The sequence below is a fragment of the Chiloscyllium punctatum genome, chromosome 28, assembly GCF_047496795.1.
Source record: "Chiloscyllium punctatum isolate Juve2018m chromosome 28, sChiPun1.3, whole genome shotgun sequence".
Lineage (NCBI taxonomy): Eukaryota > Metazoa > Chordata > Chondrichthyes > Orectolobiformes > Hemiscylliidae > Chiloscyllium > Chiloscyllium punctatum.
Window position 1 is genome coordinate 47,736,865 of NC_092766.1, and position 12,742 is coordinate 47,749,606.

Below are 12,742 nucleotides of genomic sequence, written 5' to 3' on the forward strand. Positions count from 1 at the left end.
GGGTCAACTGTCTTTTGTCACTAATACAAATCATTTAATTTGAGTATATAAAGTATAGTCAGTAAGTTTGTAGATAATTCCAAATTTGTTGATGTAGTCGACAGTGAGGAATGATCTCTCAGACTATAATGGGACTTTGCTTAGGTGACCCGAGGAGTGGCAGATGGAGTTTATTTTAGATAAATGTGAGATGTTGCATTTTGGCAAGAAAAATCAAGGCAAGACATAAAGGTAGGGCCCTGTTGAAAAGTGGCAACGAAGAAGATCTCCATAGAAATTATTGAAACCCTACAGTGAGAAAACAGGCTATTCGGCCCATCGAGGCCACACTGACCCTCTAAACAGTATCCCACTGGACAAACCCCTACCCTATCCCTCTTAGCCTGCATTTCCCATGGCTAATCCACCTCGCCTACACATCTCTGGGTACTATACACAATTGAGCATGGCCAATCTACCCTTATCTGCATAACTTTATACTGTCGGAGGAAAACATAGCACCCGGAGGAAAGTCACGTAGGCACGGAGAAAATGTACAAACTCCACACAGCCAGTCATTCAAGGATGGAATTAAACCTGGATCGCTGCGCTGTGAGGCAGAAAAGCTAGCTTTGTGGTGCAGGTTCTCTTTTCCTTGAAAGTGCCATCACAGGTAGGCAGTGTACTGAAGAACTCACTCGGTGATCTTCCTTTTATTGGTGTGTGCTTTGAGTCTATGCGTTTACATGACATGTTGCATCTGCAGAGGATATTGGTTTGGCCACTTTGGTAATATTGCCTTTAATTCTGGTCACCCTGCTGTCGGAAAGATGTTTCCAAACTTGAAAGGGTGCAGACGAGATTTAAAATAATGTTGCAGGTGTTGGACGGTTAGAGTTACAGAGAGAGTTTGAATCGGCTGGGGCTATTTTCAAGTGTTGAGTTTGAGGGGTGACCTTAAAGACGTTTATAAAATCATGAGGTGTATAGATAAGGTAAACAATCAACGTCTTTTCTGCAGGATAGGCAAGGCCAAAATTAGATGACAAAGGTTAAAGGTGAGAGGGGAAACATTTAAAAAATGACATGAGGGACAACATGTTCACACAGAGACTGCTGTGTGTATGGATTGAACAGCCAAAAGAGGTGGTGGAGGTAGGTACAGTTACACCATTTAAAAGGCATTTGGATGGATACGTGCATGGGAAGTGTTTAGAGGGAGATGGGCCAAGTACTGGCAAGGGGGACGAGATTTATTTGGGATATTTGGTTGGTATGGACGACCAGACTGAAGGATCTTTTTTCCATGCTGTACATCTCTCAGATTCTATTGACCCTTGTGTGTACAACACAGGAACAGGAGAAGGTTATTCAGATTCTGAATTCTGTAAGTCAGTTTGTTTGTTCAATTACTGAGAGTCAAATACATCATTCAGATTTTTGTGCTTTACATAAACAGGAGACAGTCTTTTTGACAAGAGAAGCTGTAAAGAATGTGAAGAGGCCATACAGACCCTCAACTCCATTCCACAGAAGCAGCAGGTGAGCACAGAAATATAGGAACCTGTTACTCAGAAGCAGGAGGAGGAAATCTATTTTCACAAAACTTGGATTAGGAAGCAGTCACTCCACTGCTCGAGTTTGGGAGCACAGGAACAGGAGGGAGTCATTCAACTGCGCAAGATTTGGACATAGGGACAGGAGGGAGTCATTTAACTGCTCGAGACTGAGACACAGGAAAAGGAGGGAGTCATTGAAGTGCTCGAGACTGGGACACAGGACCAGGAGGGTGTCATTCAATGCTCGAAACTGGGGCACAGGGAAATCTTGAGAGTAGTGATGCCCCAGAATCCTGTTACGCAGAAACACAAGGAGGTGCTTCACACCCCACTTGTATGGGATATTGGAAGAGAAGGGTAGTTTGCTTGGAACAAACATAAATATATGAATAAGTTGCATTCGTGGTCCATTCAATCCTGGCCCACAATTCACTAAGACCACGGCTGATCTGATTGTGATTCCCTCATTCCATTTTATGGAGACTGTCCTCTCTGCCGCCTCTGCTCCATTTGTTGGTCATGTTGCACACCCAGATACTGTAACAACAGTCACCATCACTTCTTCAGTGGGATGGGTCTAACCGGATGTGTCAGGATTTGAAGGGTCCAATCACAAGAATGGAAACACAAAGTGAAGGTATTGCTAGATGTTTAGTTCGCTCACATTCGCAATCCAACTCACATAAACAGCCTATCCATAATACATTCAGAATGGAGCACTGTGTAAATCCGGTCCAGAGTGGAACTCTGTGCAGCCCACACCAATGCTTGATCTATAATGTCCAGCGTGGGGAGCTGTGCAGACCGCACTGGTTCATTCCCATATAAACCCAGGCTGTAACATTGTTCGGTAACACTGTGTTAGATCATTGCCCAGTGTGGGGAAACTTGCAGCCCATGCTGGAAGTGACAGCATCTGCAGCTACAATCCATTTACTGCTCCATATCTCCACTTTGCCTTGACAAGGGATGCTGCGGATGTGAAAATCATTGCAAGAGACAGATGCAAATGGAAACAGTTCAAATAGCAACAGTTCTGATTAAGGCGAGTATCACACAAGTATTTAAAGATGAAATAACAGATAATATCCGATGAGGGTTTTATGAATGGTGCAAGGATGTAAGAGGGCGATGGTGATGTAGTTAAACTATAAGTCTCCAAATAATCAATGAGAATTGGAGGAACGAATATGCAGGGAGACTGGTGAGAGCAGCAGGAGCAATAGGGTTGTTATAATAGGTGATTTAAATTTTCCTAACATTGACTGGGACTTCCAGATGGTTAAGAACTTCGATGGAACGTAATTTCTTCAGTATGTTCAGGAAAGTTTCCACAAGCAGTATGTAGAGGGTCCTACTCGGGAAGGGACAAACTCGACCTACTGTTGGGAGATAGGGATGTATTGATGACGGAGGTAAAGCGAGGGAGTATTTTGGGAAAAGTGACTAGCGTTGTATAAATTTTAAAATAGTTATGGGAGGAAAACAATTGGTCCATGGACTCAAGTTCTAAATAGTGGCAAGGCATATTTGGTTGGGATTAGACAGGAGATTGCAGGGGTTCATGGGAGTAATTTGTTTCCAGGTAAAAGGATTCCGGGCAAGAGGACGGCTTCAAAAGTGAGTTAGCCCGAGTTCAAGGTCAATATGTTCCTGTGAGGGTGAAGGAAAAGTCAGGCTGGAAGAAAAAACCCTGGATGACAAGAGATATTGTGGCTTTGACCAGAAAAAAGGAGGCGTGGTTCAGGTACAGGCAGCTGGGATCAAGGGAATCCCTGGAGGTACACAGGGGACACAGGAGTTTACTGAAGAAGGAAATCATATAGGCGAAAAGGGGGTAATGAGTTAGCCTTGGCTGAGCAGATTAGGGTGAAAGTTAGATCGCATGGACTCCAATGTAAACTGGCAAACTGGCGACACAATTAGCTGGACTTTATTAAGCAAATGGCTGTGGTGGAGGTATGCTTGTCGGACTGGAGGCCTGTGATTAGTGGAGTGCCTCAGAGGTCGGTACTGGGCCCATTGCTGTTTGTTATCTATATCAATGATTTGGACCAGAGTGCACAACGCAAGGTTAGTAAGTTTGCAGATGACTCTAATTTAGGAGGAATCATTAAGTGAGGAACGTTATCAGAAATTGCAGCAGTACCTTGACCAGCTGGGGAATTGGGCTGAGAAATGGCAAATGGAGTTTAATATAGATAAGTGTGACGTCTTGCATTTTGGAAAAACAAATCTATGTAGGAGTTTAGTGATGGATGATAGTGCCTTAAGGAGTGTAGTGGAACAAAAGGACGTTGGAGATCAGTTGCACAGTTGCCTGAAATTTGTGTCACAGATACACAGGACAGTGAAGAAGGCTGTTGGCACACTGGCCTTCATCAGGGCATTGAGTATAGACGTTGGGACATTATGTTGCAGTTGTACAGGATATTGGTAAGGCTGCAGTTAGAGTATAGTGTTCAGTTTTGTTCACCTTGCTCTAGAAAGGATATTATTGAACAAGAAAGAATGTAGAACAAATTTCCAAAGATGTTTCATGAGCTCAAGGCTCTAAGTTATTGGCAGAGGTTAGACAGGTTAGAACTTATTTCTTTACAGCGTAGGAAACTGAGAGAGTTCTTATAGAAGTGTAACTCTTATAAAATCATGAGAGGCGTCCATGGGGTGAATACTTCAAATTTTTTTCCCAAGGTTGGGGAATCAAGGACTAGAGGACATCCATTAATGTTTGGAAAGGATAAAAATATAAAAAGGAAACTGAGGGGCAACCTTTTTACACAGAGTGTAGTACGCATATGGACTGAGCTGCCAGTTGAAGTGATTGATGTGGGTACAACAACAACATTGAAAAGGCATTTGGACAAATACAGAGATAGGAAAGGATTAGAGGGATACAGAACAAGGGCAGGGAAATGGGGTGAGTCTGGATGGACATTTTGGTTGGCATGGACCAGCTGGGCGAAATAGCCAGTCATACTGGCAATCTCGTGCAGTATGACTGTAAAGGAGTGTGTTTTGGAGTGGAGGCAGAGTGGGGGAGACTGAGAAAAAATGTCATGGAAGGATATGTTCATAGGTTTCAGAATACTGAAATGAAGACATTTCGATAGTATCATGCAACATGGGTCAGTATTTCGAAGAATTATGAGTGAAAGCGATATTGCTGTGAGTTCAGGCGATGGAGAGTTTTGGATGAGCATTTGTTCTGCAGCTTTGTAACCGGGAGTGAGGACAGCAGAGTCTTCACCTCACTGGGCTGAATCTAACAAAAAAACTGTCGCAATGACATTTTCATTAAGTGTGACAGAGGGGTTGCCTGCACAAGGCCGAGCTAGTTTCCTGGTCCTATCTTACCAATCTCACCTCATTAACTACCCACCCCACTCCATAGTGTCCCTCTCATACAATGCCAGCCCAATTCTCCAACCCATCATGACTGGAGATACTCACCATCGCCGGGATGCCCCGGATATTCTGTGATCCCTGGCACTTGTGCCATCTTTAAAAGGCCAATGGGTACACGGTTGTGCTTTCTCAGTTCAGGACTGCTCTGCACAGTTTACCCCGAGCATGGCAGCTAAGGGGAAATTACACCACGGTTTGTCAATAGGGGCACGGAGGTCCTGGTGGATGGGCTAGTACAGAGGTGGACCATTCTCTTCCCAGAGGGATCACACCAACAGACCCACCGAGCATGGTCTGAACTCCTCGCCCAGCTCATTGCAGTGTGCGGTCTGAGGAAATGTCCAGCAAAACAGGACAAGCATCAATAACCTTCCCCACTCTGTCAGGATAAGGGTCACCGTATTCTCTCTGCTCCCTCACACTCACTGTCTGTCTGTTATAGCACCGACCCCCGAACAAGGCTCATGCTCCACCATTCTCACTACTGCATGCAGCACCTTCCCTCTCTTTCTCTCTTGCCTTTCTAATGCCCACCACATAGTTAGATAATATTCTGGAGAATGCCAATTATGGAATGTTCCAGGTATTGTTCCAACTTATTCCCAGTTTCAGGAAAACGGCTGTGCCCCAGTGTGTAACACATAAAATGATGGAGTAGAGATGTACGTTTTTCAAATCACACACAATTAAAATCCATCATTAGGATTCAGTACTTCAAACATGCTCCAACATTCAATATGTTTGGGGGTGACCTGATGGTTTTCTCAGCTCCATGTTACAGGAACTTTCAGTCATTCAACCCCCAGGTTCCTGTTACTGAGCAGATGATTCTCAGACACTTCATACCCCGGGTTTCTTCTAGCATGTGTTCAGAAGGCATTTCCCATGGGGACAGACTCTCCTAACAATATATTTCATCTGCTTTATAAATTCATATAACAGTCATCATGCTTTCCACAGACCAATGAAAAACAAGCACTTATTTTATGGTTATCGATAGCAAACCACAATTAGTCATTCTGATTATTTCTCTTGTCTCATCTTATTGTATTCAGCCAAAGAAAGCTTCCAAACACTTGTCTCAATGTAACATACAATTTCTGGCAAAGAACATTGTTATCCTCAGCCGTTATCATGACGATTATCTCAAATATACCTTTTTCCTTGTCATGAATGTTTCTCTTGCCCTTTGTATGTGACTGATTCTGTGTGTAACAGTTACACAGTCGCCCACTCAGTTGGCTGGATGGGTGGTTTGGGATGCAGAGAGAGGACACCAGCCCAGGTTCAATTCCCCACACTGACAGAGGTTACAATGAAGGGGACGTTCTCTCAACCTCACCCTGTCGCTGGGATGTGGTGACCCTCAGGATAAACCACCATGAGTAGTCTCTCTCATGAGAGTTAATTTGGGACTATACTCTCAATTCTGGCATTTTATTTTTTTAACAAACGTTTTTATTGAAAAAGATGTTTTATTATTATATTAAACCAATAACAAAATAACTCAAATAACTGAACAAAATTACACCCAATTGCATGTACATACAAAACAAGTTAAAGTCTCTAAATGGGCAGAAGAAAAACAAAAAAAAATATGGCTCCGCATTGCAAAATGATAGTTCTCGTTCTTCGAGAGCATTACACATTCATATGTTCATGATTCTTCATACTAGATTCATTAGACAATATCATCATGGCTATATAAAAGCCCTTTTCAGAGTGGCAGATAAGCCTGTATCGCAGTAATCCAAAAAGGGTTGCCATATCTTATGTAAATCTTTGCTTTTTGGTGCACCATAACCGTGAGAAAATCCAAAAGATATTCTCCATGACGAGCTTACAAGGACCCAACAGACCCGGGGGGTTTTCAGACATCCAACATAACAGAATATTTTTCCTAGCACAGGAAGTATGGGGGAGATACTAAACGAGTATTTCATCAGTTACTTATTGTGGAAGACATAAAATGTAGGGACATAAATGGTGACACCTTGGAAAATGTCCATATTACAGAGGAAGAAGTGCTGGATGTATTAAAATGGGTAAAGGTGGATAAATACCCAAGGATGTCTTGAAACGGGTCCCCAGGACCTGATCAAGTATACCCTAGAACTCTACGGGAAGCTAGAGAAGTGATTGCTGGGCCTCTTGCTGAGATATTAGTAATATGGAATGTCACAGGTGAGGTGCCAGAAGGCTGTAGGTTTGATAACGTGGTGCTGCAGTTTAAGAAGGGTGATAAGGACACGCCAGGGGACTATAGACTAGAGAGCCTGACGTTGGTGGTGGGCAAGTTGTTGGAAGGAATCCTGAGGGACAGTCTGTGCATGTATTTAGAAAGGCAAGGACTGATTAGGGATAGTCAACATGGCTTTGTGCGTGAGAAATCATGTCTCACAAACTTGATTGAGTTTCTTGAGGAAGTAACAAAGAGGATTGATGAGGGCAAAGGGGTAGATGTGATCTAGATGGACTTCAGTAAGGGTTTTCATAAGGTTCCCCATGGGAGAATGATTAGCAAGGTTAGATCTCATGGAATACAGGGAGAGCTAGCCATTTGGATACATAACTCGCTCAAAGGTAGAAGATAGAGAGTGGTGGTGGAGGGTTGTTTTTCAGACTGGAGGCCTGTGACCAGTGCAGTACCACAAGGATCGGTGCTGGATTCACTACTTTTTGCCATTGACATAAATGGTTTTGATGCGAGCATAAGAGGTACAGTTAGTAAGTTTGCAGATGACACCAAAATTGGAGGTGTAGTGGACAGCGAAGAAGGTCACCTCAGATTACAACAGGATATTGACCAAATTGTCAATGGGCTGAGACGTGGCAGATGGAGTTTAATTCAGATAAATGCGATGTGCTGCATTTTGGGAAATCAAATATTAGCAGGACTTATGCACTTAATGTTCAGGTCGCAGGGAGTGTTGCTGAACAAAGAGACATTGGAGTGCATGTTCATAGCTCCTTGAAAGTGGAGTCGCAGGTATATAGGATAGTGAAGAAGGCGTTTGATGTGCTTTCCTTTATTGGTCAGAGTATTGAGTACAGGAGTTGGAAGATCATTTTGCGACCGTACAGGACATTGGATAGGCCACTGTTGTAATATTGCGTGCAATTCTGGTCTCCTTCCTATCGGAAATATGTTGCGAAACTTGAAAGGGTTCAGAAAAGATTTGCGAGGATGTTGCCAGGGTTAGAGGATTTGAGCTATAGAGAGAGGCTGAACAGGCTGGGGCTGTTTTCCCTGGAGCGTCGGAGGCTGAGGGTTGACATTATAGAGTTTTACAAAATTATGATGGGCATGCATAGGGTAAATAGGTAAAATCTTTTCCCTGGGGTCGGGGAGTCCAGAACGAGAGCCTATAGGTTTAGGGTGAGAGGCGAAAGATATAAAAGAAACCTATGGGGCAATTATTTCACACAGAGGGTAGTACGTGTATGGAATGAGCTACCAGTTGAGGTGGGGGAGGCTGATACAAGTGCAACATTTAAGAGGCATTTGGATGGGTATATGAATACGACTGGTTTGGAGGCTTATGGGCCGGGCATTGGCAGGTGGGACTAGATTGGTTTGGGATATGTCGTCGGCATGGATTGGTTGGATAGAAGGTTTCCAGCTTTACATCTCTATGACTATGACTTATACTCATCTCTGTTTTTAAGTGCACCATACTGGTGAGAAAGACCAAAGGGATATTTTCCATGAGAAGCTGAAGACCAACAGCCCAGAGGAGTTTTCAGGCATCCAACACAACAGAATAAATTTCCTAGCACAGAAAGTAAGCATTATTTTTCCCATGTGTAAGATACTCTGGGCAGGCCCAGGAAAAGAGAAACCGGGTCCATCTCCAATTCGGTCCCCAAGGCCCACTCTGTCAAACCTAACACAGTGCTCCAATATATATGAAGCCTGCAGTAGGACCACATGCAATGAGCAAGAGTGCCTGTAGTCATTCTGCATTTAGGACATGCTGAAGATAATCCCACTTTGAATTTTGAGAGAAACACTTGCGTCAGATTGACCCTATGAGGAATTTACAACTGCATGGAATGTGTCCTGTTACAGATCAAAATCCTTTGAGCATTTTCACAAATATCCTCCGATGTCTCCAAAGAGATCTCAACCCCCAACTCTCTCGCACAGACGTCACGATTGTGCACAGTCTTGTCTGAGGGGACATTATCCAACTGATGATAAAGGGTGTTGACAGAGAGTGTATTCTTAGCAAGAAGAACCCATCTCTCTGTATCGGATCTATCAGTCTCTGTTATTTTTTTAAAAATCAAATCTCTAATCTGGGAAAAAAAACAGAAGAAGTCTCTACTAGGTAGTCCATACTTAACGAGTTATTTGACCAAATGATATCATTGTTTCTCCCTCAAGTAACACGTGGTGGCTCAGTGGTTTGCACTGACTCACAGTACCAGGGCCACGGGTTTGGTTGGGTGACTGGCTGTGTGGAGTTGGTATATTCTCAACTGTGTCTGCGTAGGTTTCCTCCAACACTCACAAAGATGTGTAGGTTAGATGAATTGGCCATTGCTAAATCGCTCATAGTGTTTCAGGATCTGTACGTTGGGGAATTAGTCAGGGTAAATATAGGATGGTAGGGGATTGGTTCTGGGTGGTTTACTCTTCAGAGGGTCGAAGTTGACTTACTGGGCCCAAGGACCTGTTTCCACACTGTAGGGATACTACTAATTCTAAATCACTCAAGCAAGGTACACCCTCGCTGCCCACAGTTTAAACCTGGAATCCATCATCCCCGGTTGACAACCCGGTATACAAATTATCGGGGTAAGAAACATGGTTTTGTCTGTATTGCCCTCGATCTGACGCATTGTCCTTCAAGTTTTAACAGTATTGATCATCATTAGTTTATGACAATACTCAATACGCGTTGTCAATTTATCTAAGTACAACAGACTAATAAAGGTTCACTTTGTCTGAGAGGGCTCAATGTCGAGCCATATTGATGCCGAGACTTCAGTGGCCCAGGCACTCACATCGGATGAAAAGAACTTAATTCATTGCTTTTAATCGGTGAGATCAACTCCCCACAATCTGTGGCGTCGTTGCAATTTTGTTAGCTTGATAAACAATCATTTATGGTGCCAAATAAACGAGCTAAACCAGCCATTTTTTTTCTAAAGATCATCTAAGATTACTTAAAGTTTGGCCCTTTGGCCCAACAAGTCCACACTGATCCACCGAAGCGCAACCCACTCAGACCCATTCCCCTACATTTACCCCTACATTAATTTTAATAACAGCTATCCGACCGAGCCAGGATATTGGAAATGCCTCCCATCTTTGAAGGTCTTGTTTAATTTTGTCAAACAAATGGATACAGTTCACGTTAAATAAATGACTAAAGACAGATGCAATGAATATACTGAAATAGGGAAACCACCACTGTGACCATTGAAAAGGAAACTAGGATTTAGCCTCAGTATTCGGTATTTCCCTAAGACCTCCCATAGGCATGGCCTCCAACTTTGTCATATTTATCTTATCGCCCAGAAAGGCAACAAGCGAATCAATGAATTGCATCACATGACCTACCGAAATTGCGGAATTTGACAAAAAGCATAACACCATCTTCTGCATACAATGTAATCTTACGTGACTTCTATCCTACTTTTGGGTCAGATATGTGGGCATCCCTACGGATGGCCTTCGCCAGTGGCTCAATCCCCAAAGTAAACAAGAATGGTGAAAGGTGTTAACCTTGTTGGCTGCCTGGAGAAATATTAATATTACTGGTTGGCACACCATTAGTGAGAACCGCAGCCAGAGGATCGCGGTAAAGTTCTCTCACCCACTTGATAAAAACTTTGCATAGACCAAACCGTTCTAATGTACAGAAGAGATCCGGCTACTCAACCCAATCAAATGCCTTCTCTCATCTAAAGAGATGAATAATCCCTGGACAGATTGTTGTTGACACTCTTGGATCAAATTGAGTAATCTCTTAACAAAGTAGGAAGATCTGTGGCCCTTTATAAAGCCTGTTTGGTCCTCTTTGGTAACGGAAGGCAGCAAAGTTTCCACCTTAATGTACAGATCACAGACGGGATTTTGAATCCAGCATTTAAAAGTGAGATTGGCGTGTAAGAAACACAATCCTCCAGGGTCTTCCATTCTTAAGCATCAGAGAGATATGAGCCTCTCTACAGGATGGAGGGAGGGGTTCGTGACTGTATGAGTGACAGAACATGTTAAACATCAGCCCTGACAATAGGTTTCTAAATTATTTATAAAATTCCCTCAGAAATCTGTCAGGAACGTGCACCCTTATATTCTGAACTGCTTCACACCCTCCTGCACTTACAATGGTCCATTAAGGCACAACACCTATTCAGGGGTTACTCCTGGAAGACACAGGTTCTTGAAAAAAGACTCCATCTTAATCCATCTATCCTCAAAATGTTCAGTCTGAAATAATTCGGAGAAAACTCTTGGACAGGCTGCATTAATCTTTTTGGAATCGGAGGGAAGGATCCCAGTACCTTCCCTAATTGAGGTAAAGGCTTGAGGGGGCGCTCATTTTCCTGGCAAGTTAGGCTAAATACTTGCCTGGCTTATCACCATGTTCAAACAGCCTTCGTTTTTCAAAAGTAAGTTCCTTCCTGGCTGTCTGTGTGAGTGTGGAATTCACTGTAGACCGAAGTGTTGTGCTCCTCTGCAGATTAGGCACGGAGGGGCTATCACAGTATGCACTCACGGCTGTTCTCAACTGTGCCTCAAGCCAGCGTTTCTGCCGCTTCCTGATGAATAACAATTTCCTTGGCATGAGCGTTAGTAGTTTCACATAGAATGGATGTGTTACTGGTTGAATCTGCATTAATGGCTAAGAAATATCTGAAATCTTTACAGAAATACTCAATGAATTAACTAGCCTTAAGAAAAAAAGGATCCATTCGCCAGCGTCTCGAAACTGTTATACTGCTTCAAGGTCAGAAATGGTAATTTTACTAATTGTGCAGGATGCCACCGAATCTAAGATTGTTGCAGGGATGGAGAAGAGATGAACATTCGTGTGGCATTTATGCGGGTTATAGGAGAAAATAAAATCCCTACTTGTGAGGTAGATCTGCCTCCAGACATCCACCAGTTCTCGTTCTGCACAAGAATCAACGAATTGCTTACATTATGACGAGGGTATTGGGTCACCTGTGGACATTCTGTCCACTGTGGGGTCCATAAGACAGTTGAAATCATTTACACTAATGCACCATGAGACAAGATAACTTAATTTGGAAAATGCATCTACCACGGTTTTAAGAGGGTGCGCAGGGAGGCAATAACCTTACAAAATACTGTATTCTTTCCCATAGTTCAAGGGTTTGGGGATTATGATCCTCCTGTGAATGTCTAATGTAATCTAGTAATTTAACTGGAAGATTCTTCCTATTCAATATGGCTTCTCCCCTACTCCTATTATTAATAAAACGAGAAATAAACCTGATCAAACCCGCCCTGCTGGAATATTAATGTTGATTGTCATCAAGGTGCATCTCCTGCAATAGGACAACATCCACCCGCTCCTTTCTAAGACTAGGAAGTACATTTTTCCTCTTGACTGGACTATGGCTCCGCTTATTGCTCCAAGTACACCATTTAAGCGCATCATTATCCATCACACACTGTCGCAACATTTGAGATCTAGAGAGGAAGAACTCGAATTACACATCACTGATCATGAATGAAAAATGACTCATAGAGCTTAAAAACAACACGAACTAAGACTACGACATCTAACAAGCTCTCAAAACTTTCCAAAACT